The 12230-nt window shown below is 35.0% G+C and overlaps 1 protein-coding gene across 1 annotated transcript in view; it reads right to left on the bottom strand.

Moving 5' to 3' along the window:
- ALDH1A1 (aldehyde dehydrogenase 1 family member A1) overlaps window positions 1-10562 on the bottom strand; it is a 51101-nt gene extending 40539 nt beyond the window's left edge. The window contains exon 1 of the mRNA XM_051643108.1: window positions 9422-10562. The gene's annotated coding sequence lies outside the window, so the exon portion shown is untranslated. The remainder of the gene's footprint in view (window positions 1-9421) is intronic.
- Window positions 10563-12230: the final 1668 nt, after the last annotated feature.

The following is a 12230-nucleotide window of genomic DNA, read 5'->3' as shown; positions in this document are numbered from 1 at the left end:
GCTAGGTTTATCTAGAGTGAAATTATTTATTAGAAGCATGTATACCAGTCTATATACATTTTTGAACACTCATCTCTCTGCTACCTGGATGTCTGCTCTTTGTGGCCTGCATTTTCTGTAACATGTTTCATACTGCATATGGATTCTGGGAACAGATGTTTTGTCTTTGTATATAGGGAAATTTGCATATTAAATAATGAGTAAAGTGCAATATTAAAAAGCACCAAAGAAAAAATAAAGGAAACATTAAAGGAACTGGTTATATTGAGGGGCAATGAGAGAGAGAGAGTAGCATTACAGGAATTAATACAATTTTAGAAAATATTTAGCTCTAGAACCTGTTTTGGCCACAGGAAACAATTTTCTTTGTAATACAAACTAGAAGACCAAGTACTAGTTATTTTGACATTACAGCATTTCTTAGAATTTGGAAGAATTTTGTCACATGTAATATATTTTTATATACTTTGTTTCCTTAAATTGAAATGATTTGTAGTTGTTTTTTCATAAAAAATTGTTTATCATCAGAAAGCTCAGACAAAAGTAAAAGCAGTTACAGCTTTTGTGAAGAAGCCAATTAACCAACTTAAACAAAACAAAACAAAACACAAAAACCCCCCAAACCACAACAAAAACTCATTACAGTCTGATGCATCAAAAATGGATCTGCACTTCTGGAGAAGTAAATTCTCACAAAACTGGGATAAAGCATACCAAAAACTGTAGCTGGCTCATAGAAGTCCATGTCTGCATTTGCACCAAAATATACAACATAAGCAATTATTTTTTATCTATATCAATATAATTTTTCTTATTCTATTAAGTTCTCCTTATTATTCAATCATGATGTTGAACATTTACAAAATTAAGGTCATAGAAACAGTCCATTCATAAATTAGCAACTTGCAAACAGCAAGTATGCTGTTTTCACTCAGGCTAAAGTAGTTTTTGTGTCAACAGGATATTATGCAATTAAAACATTAATAATGGTCTATTGTTTTTCTAACTATTTGCTGAAAGTTAATGAACATTTATATCTTTTTTACAAGACTGCTTTGATAAAATTTGAAAGACTATCTGGTCTGTAAAAATGAGAAGGGATAAAAATATTACCACAACAATACTTTTCTTCTTAAATGAGTGGAGTTTTATTGACTATAGCTTCAAACATGGCACTCTTGAAAGCACAGAATAACTTCTACGTTTTGAATATAATTTTGTTATACTATTGGTTTTGTCTCTAGAACATGCTTGAAAGTATGACATTAAATAAAGTCCATTTTGCATGTGCCAGAACAACATAATTGTTACTGTTTTTTCTCTTAAAAGAAATGATAATTGTTTAAAAATGAAATTAATTTTTTTAAAACTATTTTTTAATATACAGGTCAAATGAGAGTATATGATAAGTAGTGGAAAACTTTGAAGTTTACTCAAATAATTGATTATGAATAAGGGGTAGATTTTCTGCCACAGGTTGCAAATAAAAGCTCTTATCAGTGAATGTCATAAACAATTTGATGAAAATCAATAGAGTTCATGCAAGTGCAAAACTAGTCAGGGTTAGATCGGAATCAGACCCAACACTATTTATTAACCTGCATTGTTAGCAACAATTACTGCCAAGTAATTTTCAGCATTTCCTCCATGAAGCTTTGTTTCAAAGCCAAGATTTAGACAGCCTCAATAGATTTTACATAATTGCTATGTTCTTCAGTTCGGATTTTGTTCTTCAGTTATGAAACCCTCACATGTGAAAATAACTTTCTACTTTTGAAGTATTCAAGATCATCTAAAAGCAATTATTGTGCAGCTAAAATAAAAAAAAGTCAGGGGTATATTGAATCTACCTCTTTTCTGATATTTTGAAACAATTTTCTAAGTGTGTTCTCCTTAATTTCCTTGTAACTCTCTTTGTTATTTCTGCTGTTAGTATTTGATGCTGATAATCAGCGTGAGCACAACTACAGTGTTTTGGAAAGATTTGTTTTTTCATCTTCTGGTATAAGATGTCTTAGGCACTGGATCTCTGCAGTGAAAATAAGAAAAACTTTCTCTCCCAAGAATCAATGTGATTTTTCTATACATCACAGTTGTAAACTCCTACAACATGATTTAAAATGTGCTATTAGCAGAAGAAATTTAAAAATTTCTACTGAAGTTACCACTGAACTAGTGTAAACTTAATATGAAATCAGTAACGGTTCATTTATGTCATCCTGTTCCCCATCTGTTGCAATTTGTTTTTACTCTGACTATTACCAGAAAGGTCCTACGGAGTTGACTAGAAACCACCTATATGGGCAAGCAATCTTGGGCCCAAAACTAAACTTTATAACATTTGAAGTGGAATGAGAAACGCTAGGAAAGAACCATATTTGCAGTAGGAATATGCGTTGCTAAGAATAAAAAATAACTTAGCACAATTGCTAATCATACAGCATTGCCAAATTAAACATGACAATCAAGTATTTTCCTTGTATTGAAATGGAGGATTTTTATCGATTTCCAACTCCCCTGTTTCCAAACTGTTTAGTTTAACTTAAACAAACAAACAACTTACATGAAGCAAGACCTCTCTTTATTTGTAAATTTCAGGAAGGTTTCTATGGATACTATCAGAGGTCAGTGTTTCTAATGAAAAGTGGACTTTAACCAGATTGTAGATCTGTGCATGCACGTGCTCTGGGGAAGCAGGTCTCAGAATCTGACTTCCAATCTAGAATAAAACTTTTTCAGCACATTAGGACAAATCTCTGTTTTCATTTTTGCTAGAATGTACTCTCGTTTTCAGGTAATTAGTAAGATTGACATTGTACTCTGTCATGTAGCTTTTGTCTTAATTTCAAGTTTAGGTGTAGTGAATTTGTCTAACTACTCTTTGTAGTTAGCTTGTCATTTGTAATTCCTATTTTGCTCTACTTTGCATTTGTTATAATCCAATAGAAGTATTGTACTAGTGTACACATGCTTCTCATTAACATGACTCGTAAGTGAGAATTAACAACTAAACACTTGACTATGATCTTTAGAAACATGATGTGATTAGTCTAGCTTCAACTGAATGTTGTCAAGAACTTTCTCATTGTCTTGTGAAGGAGTAGTTTTAACTCCTGTGTACCATTTCACTGAATAACTGCACTTAAAAAGGAATGTGCTCCGTGACAAATTCAAAAGATACTAGTCATTTCTGTAAGATCCCTTCAACTCAGGATGAAAAAAAGGTGACAACATCCTAATAAAAGAAATCAGATAAATAACATGTTCTGGGAAATAATTTCCTGCTTTGTTACACAAACATATTAGCCAAAAAATTTACAAATTCGAACACAGTAAAAATAAATACTGGAAGGAACCAAATATACAAAGAAAACCACATTCCTGCATGTGGTTTCATCCAAAATTAAAAATATGATTTGTGGATGTGTTACATGCGTATGTGCATTTGTAAATATATGAGGATTATTCTAGATACTGACAAACTATATCTTCTTTTTGGGACTAATTAAATAAATACCTTTTGTGTCCCTTCTAAGAAGAAAAATAGAAAAAAAAAAAATTATACCTTTCTCTAAGGAGCAAGAATGTTTGACCTGGGGACAGTGTCGTCTGTAATCGTAATTCTGAGAAAAAAAATTACTCAGAATATTTTAAGGTGGTTACACAATTTCTAGGAAAACAGGAGCAACAAAACCATTTCTCTCTCTAATCTGCCTCTTTTTTTGTGGCCTTTTCTTTTGTGTGTGCCTTGTTTGTTTGTTTGGCTGGTTTTGTTGGTTTGTTCTTGGTTTTTGGGTTTGGGTTATTTTTTCGGTCATAGAGATGTGGGGTGTGCGCTGTTTTTTTCTTTCTACAAACAAATTTAGCAGTGAAAAGTATCAGTATCACACTGCTTTTTGTCTTGTTTGATTTCACATTACTTTGCTTGCTCTGATCATCACTGGATCCAGGCCACTGGTAATCTATGTAATTAACAATGGAAATACACTCCATTTTTACACCAATTTTGGGCTACATCAACTGGCTGCTGCTGTCAAAGCATCAGAAGATAAGAAACCAATTCAGACCTTTAAAGCAAATCTCTGAGGAGTTTAACATCTTTTTAAAATTTTATAATAAAATGAGATCTACTTTGGTCTGACTGCTATATCTACTAGATAGCAGGATGATTAAAAACACTGTGATTCTGTCACTGTGTGCGAGGAAGAATATAACAGCTCAGAATACCAAGGTTTCTTATTCCCAAGGTGAATCAGTACATGTTTATAACATATTAGTGCATTTTTCAACATTTAACTGAGGCTTGTCAAGTACATATACTGACATTTCTTTGGTAGTGAGAATGTTAAGCTTTATGCACAGTAAGTATGCTTATACTAAGCACTCAAAAATCTACAAATTATGCATTAACTGAATGATACTCCAAAGTTCTATTCTATAGTGGTGATAATGATAGTAATACACTGAAATTCACCTGGAGAATCAGCAGATTCTGGAGAAAGCAGAGAGGCAAAAATGAATCACAGGCAGGCGACTGCGGTTGAGGGTAGAGTTACTATTTATTCTTTACAATTTTTCTCTGAAAAACAAGGTGTATACAGTTAAAGTTATAAATTCAGCTTGAACAGCTAAAGTACTGCTACACTCTCATGTTTAGTTAGCTTGCCAAACTACACTGACACAGAAGTTTTGCAGGCCATGGGAGAGAGTATTTAGCCTTTCACAACCAACATAAATTCACAGTGGTTTCACTCAGGATAAGGTTTGCTTAAAACTACTTTCCTATAATCACCAGGAAAGATGCACACTTTCAACTTAAGACTAAGTAAAAATTCTATTATCTCAAAGTTTCACCTTGAATTTCATACTGATTCAGCACACACAAGTATGAAAACTTCTACGAAACCAAAAGTAAAAAAGCAAAGATACTGGAGTCAGTAGCAAGTGAGAAAGGAAAGATTATCAAACTACATACAAGCTAAAACTTAGTACACTAATGAAGATAAAGATGGGTTTGATTATATGAGCACTTAGCTACTGTGGCTTAAGGTATGCATCAGAATCAAAGAGAATGGAATATCTTGAACTATTAAACCAGCTGACAAAACATAAGCAGCATTGTTAGAAAAAGACTTCAGCAGGAAATTTTAGTTTCTTAGTTTGCAATGTGACTTCCCATTACAGTTTAATGATAGCCAAATCCCCCTTTCAGCACCTCAGTGAAAGCACAAGCAGACATTTTACATTCTTTCAGTGCATAAGCACCCATACCTCTGTGATATGACTTTCAAAGAGAAATATTCCTAAAGCCACTGTAATACTTACCAGTTGCTGGGAGCTGGGGCTCACACTGCAGCAAATGTATTTTAAAAATCGGTTTTCTTCCATTTTACTCTAATCAATAATTACCATAGTTGTGACCATATACCGGCTCTTTTTCTAACACTGAAACTTGCCTTCTCTTTCATGGCTTTTTGAAATACTTCTGTGTTTCTTCTGCCTTGTTTTAAATCACTTCACTACACTACAAGTTGTAAAGCTGGCAGCTGGAATACTCGGTACAGAAGAATATATTCCCTTTTGCTATTCTCTCACAAGTAACTCTAAGCATTAATTCAATTGCAATATCAGGATGAAGTTTACGATCTGTGAATCCTCGCACTTTGTGGTCTGTTTTTCACAAGACTCACTTCCCTTTTTTCTGTCTTTTATCAATATCAGCTTATTCTGCCTTTAGCTCATCACCATATCCGTGTACCTGATTTCATTTCAGAAATCAAATGAAAGAGTATTAATAAAAAGATACCTGTAATAATTGTGTAGTACATGTGCAAGACTTGTTGAATATCTTCTTAACATTATAAATTCTTAGCAACAGAAACTCATTGCTTTGTAAAGTGTCCTCCATTACAGAATCACAGAATCTTAGGGGTTGGAAGGGACATTGAAAGATCATCTAGTCCACCCCCTGCCAGAGCAGGGTCACCTAGAATACACCACACAGTGATGCGTCCAGGTGGATTTTGAATGTCTCCAGCGAAGGAGACTCCATTGCCAAGGATACTTAATTCATAATGGATGAGAATATTGCCACAATTCTGAGAAAAAATGGACAAAATACTGTTTTTACATAGGATCATTCTTGGAAAAAGTACAGATTATCTGTTCTTGGAGGGGAAACTACATGATATTCAAGTGCTGTAATTTGCAATGAAGAGGAAGAACAATTGCAAGATGAGAACAGGTTCATAAGGATAATCAACATAAGAACTTCTGAAAGAAAAATGCAGAAGTTTTTTACAATAATATTAGTCTCATGATGCATTTTCCCTTTCTCTTCTTTGTTTAACACATGTAATACAAAAGAATACTAACATTTTATTAGATTGGGCTATAGTGTCTTGTCTGGTTTTAGTGTAGTTGCAGTTGTACAAATTGTGTATTTAAATGCGAGTGAAAACCAAATCTACTATTTTTGTGTGGATTTTTTGTTATGATAGAGGAATAGGTATCTGGTCATGCTGGCTCTGTGGAAATTGATAGAGTGAACTTGAAAGTAAAGAAGTTTTAATATGGCATTGCAAAACCATTCCTTTTGCATGTTATCCAGTACTTAATTTTGTAGTGAACTGCAGTGTAGAGCTAGTTAAATAATACACACTGACAACATATTATCATATTTCTGTAAAACATTTCATTGTTCAGTTTATACAGAGACCACAAAGAATATTTCTTAAAATAAATAATGGGATCTTGTTTTGGAAAAAGTTTTAAAATTCCAAACACATGACAATGCCATAACTTCACAAATATCTCCAAATAAAATTCTGAGTTCTTCTTCGTATCCCCCCTGACCTGACCACAAAGTAAGAAAAGGTGCTTGTTTAGATCTAAAAAGTTTATACTTAGTGCAGTAAAGTGTCTTTACAAGTTCTGGAATAATTATTAATTACAATAGAAGTTAGAGAGCAAGACAAATTATTTTAGTTTACTGAAATTCAGGCTTAAACAATATGATAAAAATAAAGAAAAGATACTAACCTGAGTATCATGTAAAGACATTTTGTCAAATAGATTTGTATCTGTAGCTGGACAGCCAATATGGAAAATTCAGCATGGACATTCATGATAGAAAGTGCTATGCCTGATGGTGAGCACTTGATCTATGTAATACCATGCAGTGGATTAAAAGGGAGTGTTTGTGAAAAGGGATGGTCAAGGTTCAAAAAAGGAAAGGATATTTTGTGTGAGTGACTCCATTACTGTAAGAATCTGTCATTTTTTTTTCCTAATAATTTCAGATATCTTCTCAGGTACTAACATATAAAACCTCTCAGGTATCTCTGAATAAAATAGGAAAATATTTTCTTCATAGGTTTTTGGCTGCTGTACTAAGATGAAAAAAAACAATGCTGTCAAATAAGACAGACATCATCCAAAATCTTAATGAAACCAAATGGTTAGATAAACACATGAATGCATAGCTATGTGACACTAACTCTCACAGGACACAGACACCCTTGCATTATTTGTGCATTTTAAGACTTACTTACTCTTGGCACTGTAGGTTGTTTATTATCTGATCCTGTATTCCACAGCTTTGACAAAGTCTCAAACCCAAAACAGCAGCTTGCTGTGGAAATCCTGTCTGGACTAAATTTCATAGATAGTAGTGAACTGGAAACACTCAGGACTATGGATTTCTCTTTGCATTGCATAACAATCTTCTAGGGTCATTCTACTCAAGTCATTGCAAATACTAGTCATAATTTATTATATACTAAAGTTGCTCTTTTCAGACCACAGCACCACCTTTGTCCTACTTTTATCATGCCAGTATATATACTGATGGAAGACAGGGATTTTGTGTGTGTTGTACTGAAATGTTTGCTGTTACAGGCACAGAGCATTTTCAGGAGTTTGCACATCAGTTTTACATGGGGAAAGCAATGAGGAACAACAGAAACTGTGGTTCTAATCTGCTTCATGGGGGGGGGGCGGTAAATATGGTTGCTCTTGAAAAATCACCAATATGTTTACCTTGTGTGGTACAATGGCAGTTATGTTTTGCTTTTCTACAGCTATATCCTTTGTAGTATCTCTTAGATAGATGTTAGATTAATTTAGTTTTACTAATTTCCCTTCTATTTTACTTTCTGACTAAACAATTGTTCTATGTGTGAGTTCATAGGTGTTTTATGGCTTCCTGAAGATGCCTCAGCATCCATGTAAAACTAGATACAGTCAACACTGCATAAAATTATAAAATTATTAACCATCCAGTGTATAAATTTATAATGTTGTGGATTTTTATTCAATCACATATTTATAACTTTTTCTTGTGCAGCTTTCACATTGTGATCTATCAGACTTATAGAAAGAAAAAAAATGTGTAAATTAAGCAGTCTTAATAATCAATATTGAAACAGAATAGTTACTGTAAATTCTTTTAATTACATGGAAAAATAAAAGTATTTTTCATTTTTGTTGTAAACTGCACCAACACCCATCACTGCACTTTTACATTATTATATAAAGCAAAGATCAAACAAAAGATCGTTACAAGGGCCAAATCTGTTTCTCCTCACTGGCTCCAGTACAATTTTCATATAATTGTGCTAATATTTTGGGAAATAAGCAATCACTATACTAACCGTAAACTGTAAAAATCCCCTAAACTTAGTGCAACATCTCCTTATTTGGTCTCACATTGATTCTGTCCAGCTAGAAACTCCCACAAACACTCCAAAAATAAACTGCCAAGGACATCTTTCCTAGGGGCTTTTATCTTCTCCAGTGCTTTGAACATTCTTGTATGTTCTGATAATCAAGCTTGTATTTTGTTTTTCACTACACATTCTTTTTGTGCCCCATTAGTGTGATATTTTTCCTGTCATGAAGATATGGGTTTTGGCATAAAGGAAATTAATTTTTCTAAATATATATAATGACATTTTGATTGCAGTACTTTCATGTCTTTCTTTCCTCCCTTTTTCAAATAGATTTTTCATTTGTTTCCTGGATATCAGATTTCAAAAAGACCCCTGGAATTCTTTTAATTTCAAAGCACATTTGCATTAGCATTGCTAATTAATGGATAAATTATTAACACTAATTACTGCCATGCATCTTCATATGCATTCAGACACTTACATATGGAATTAGCAATTTAATGTAACCATCGCCATAAAAGTGGCTGTTGATAGCCCATGAATCTTACACAGCTCTTTTTGAAGGCTTAAACTTTATGTATTTATGTAGTTACATATACATGCAGAAGCATACAAGCACACACAGGCATATATAGATTTTATACAGGTATGTATTTTTGTAATATTTGCAGAGTTATACTTTTCTTTCCTGAGCATGCATTTCACTCAAACAGTACCACATGTAGTCAATTAAAAGTGCAAGGCCTTACCTTTACAATCAGGGCTTGATTTCTTAGATCTGTTATAGTTCACTTCCACAGCACACTCTGTCCTAAAAGCTGTGATCAGCACTACAGTCAGAGTAGCAGGCATGACCTCTGTATATCTACAATTCGGTAATAGCAACAAGTGAATATTTAGATTCTTACTTCAGTTCCACATTTATCAAGTAATATTACTTATAGAAAAAGATCCTTCAGGCAAACACTTAATCGGCATTGAATTGGGAGTGATCTTGATGATACATTTAGGGAAAAAAAAAGGAGCTCATTGTACAACACAGCAGATGAAAATACCCGTAGCCATTGCACGTACCACTCATTCTGTTAACCATGTAATATACATTGTCATTTTGACATGTAGACTATTTCTCTTCCTCTATCACCTCCATGTCAATCCAATTCACTCATTCCTGCCAATGATGAAAAAAAAAAAAAGTAAAGGAAACACGAAAAGATTGTTATCCTAAATCTGCATTTGCAGAACATTTTAAGCCAGTTAGATTAACAATTGGGAAGATGTTAGTCTAGATAAGAGAATCCCCACTGTTTTTCTGTCTCCCGTAGACAATGAAATCACATAGTTGTGTCTGTGCCTCTCTGTTTTGGATTGTTCTATTTTAACACATAACAGATTGAGGGCTGCCTACTATTCCTAATTAACTCAAGTTAAACTAATGAGAGGAAGAACATGGAGGGAGTGCCAAAATGAGAAAAGAGATCATGAGTGGGAAGAGATTAAATTACAACTTAAAGTGGATGGAGAAAGGAAAAGAAAAAGGAGGCAAGGGGAGGAGATGCAGTTATAGTTATGCTGAAAAGGGGACAAAAAGAGCCTGAGAACAGTTTTGCTGTTCATTTCCAATAAAAGGCAAAGATGTCTTGCAAAAACAACAAAGAGATATAAGCAATCCAATATTGTACTGAAGTCATATTCTTGCTTCTTGTTAGGAAATACTTCAGCACCCACTGGAGAACAGCTCAGATTTCAAAATCCAGCTATTGCTCTGCTATCAACAGCTTTCTCCAGCATATACCCACAATTTATTGATGTAGTTATTTTTGCCAACATAATAGCATTCAAACTATCCATGGAAGAAATTAATCTGTTCTTTTTAAGCCTCACAAAAATGCCAGGAAAATGTCAGGTTTTGTTGAACAGTACCAAACAAATTTAAATGTTGCTTTCCTTATGGCAGAAGTTAGAAATAGACACGTATGCAACAAAGAAGAAAGTAGAACTGTATGTTCTCAGTGTAAAAACAATGTATTATTTACTCAGCTATGAGCAGAGTAATTTCTAGATTTTATGTTTGTGCACAAAAGGTTTTCACTTTTCACTTTTACTGTTATAAATTATTGTGTGTAGACAACTTTATATAGAATATATTGCAATGCATTTTTAATAGACTTTTCTCTGGAAGATTTCCTATGTAAAAACACAAATCTGACTCTCTAGTGATCTTAAATACATTCAGTGCTGTACTGATTCTGCTCTTAAACTGCTGTTACCACTAAGTTATTTGCTGGGCTTGACAGGGCAACATATAATAAAAAAGGGGTGACCAGCTCTAATATCGAGTATGTATGAAATAAAGAGTTTCAGTTGTCTATGTACTGTGTGTAATGTCATGTTTAGAGGCTCACCCTTTTGCCCTAGCCCCAGAAGAAGACTCTGGCCAAGAATCCCACATTTCTGTGCCAGAGTTGTCCTCTCCCCATGTGCAGAGATGGGAATAGAAGCCAGCAGGAGGCAGAGGGGACAATGGAGCTGTGTTGCTAATGAGGCAGCAGGGTTTGCCAGAAGTGAGACCTCACCTCTTCAACTCATGTTTCCTCTCGAGATTCAGACCGGGCAGGAGAAAAGAGGGGTGTTAAAAACTAGTGAATCAATAGGAGGCATGGAGGTGGAAGGGAAGAGGTGGTGATGACAGCAAGGAGGGCATGCTGGGATGAGTCAGATTGAAGGAGACAAAAGTCATGAAGAAAACACAGTAACAGACCAAGGGAGGGGAAAGAGGAAAGGGTAGTTTCTGCAGGCACTGTAGAGCTGGGAGAGGACAGGGAGAAAGGAGGATGTCAGGTGAGGCAAAGGGTGCGGGTGTAACCTGGTTCTCTTCACCCTCAGCTCAAAACCAGAGGTTCTCTCTTACTGGACTCAATGGCTGCATGTGCCTGCACATGTATGTACTTGCCTCTCTACTGTGGACTGGATTGGGGTTACTAAAGGTGATGGCTGGTCCAATAACAGCTGAGGGGATGTAGCAGGTAAGTGGGAAGGAAATAGCCAGCTCTTTTTGGCTGGCCATGGTTATTTGAGTCTAACGAGGCCAGCTCGTCGCCAGGCTCTGTGCAGATGAAATGAAGCGACGGGCTGAAGCAGGGCAAAGGAGGCGCCGTGTCTTGACAGGCTGAGGTGTGACCTGATGAATCCTAACCACCCCGGACGTTTTGGGAGAGCAAGGGGAGTGACGCTGGAAGCAAAGGGTGCCAGGACACAGCCCGGGCTTAGGTTCAGGGGAGAAGGAGCTGGGGAGAGATGATGGGAAAGGGGGACCCTACAACACCTTGTTTCAGACTAAGCCCAAAAACGAGTTTGATTACAAATTCAGCCAAAGGAACTCAGAACTTTGCAACAGGTTTTCTTGGCGTTTGTTTTATTTTCTTTTTTTCCAAGGATTTTTTTGACACATATGCTTCACATAGGGAAAAATTACATTAAAAATTATCACATCTTTGTCTAACAGAGAGGTGTTGTGGTTTTGTGTTTTGGTTTGTTGGCTTTTTTTTTGCTGCTTTT

Source organism: Apus apus, chromosome Z (assembly GCF_020740795.1).
Source record: "Apus apus isolate bApuApu2 chromosome Z, bApuApu2.pri.cur, whole genome shotgun sequence".
In the NCBI taxonomy this organism is placed as follows: Eukaryota; Metazoa; Chordata; class Aves; order Apodiformes; family Apodidae; genus Apus; species Apus apus.
Note: the sequence above shows the minus strand (reverse complement) of the source record. Positions and strands in the feature narration are given on the sequence as shown.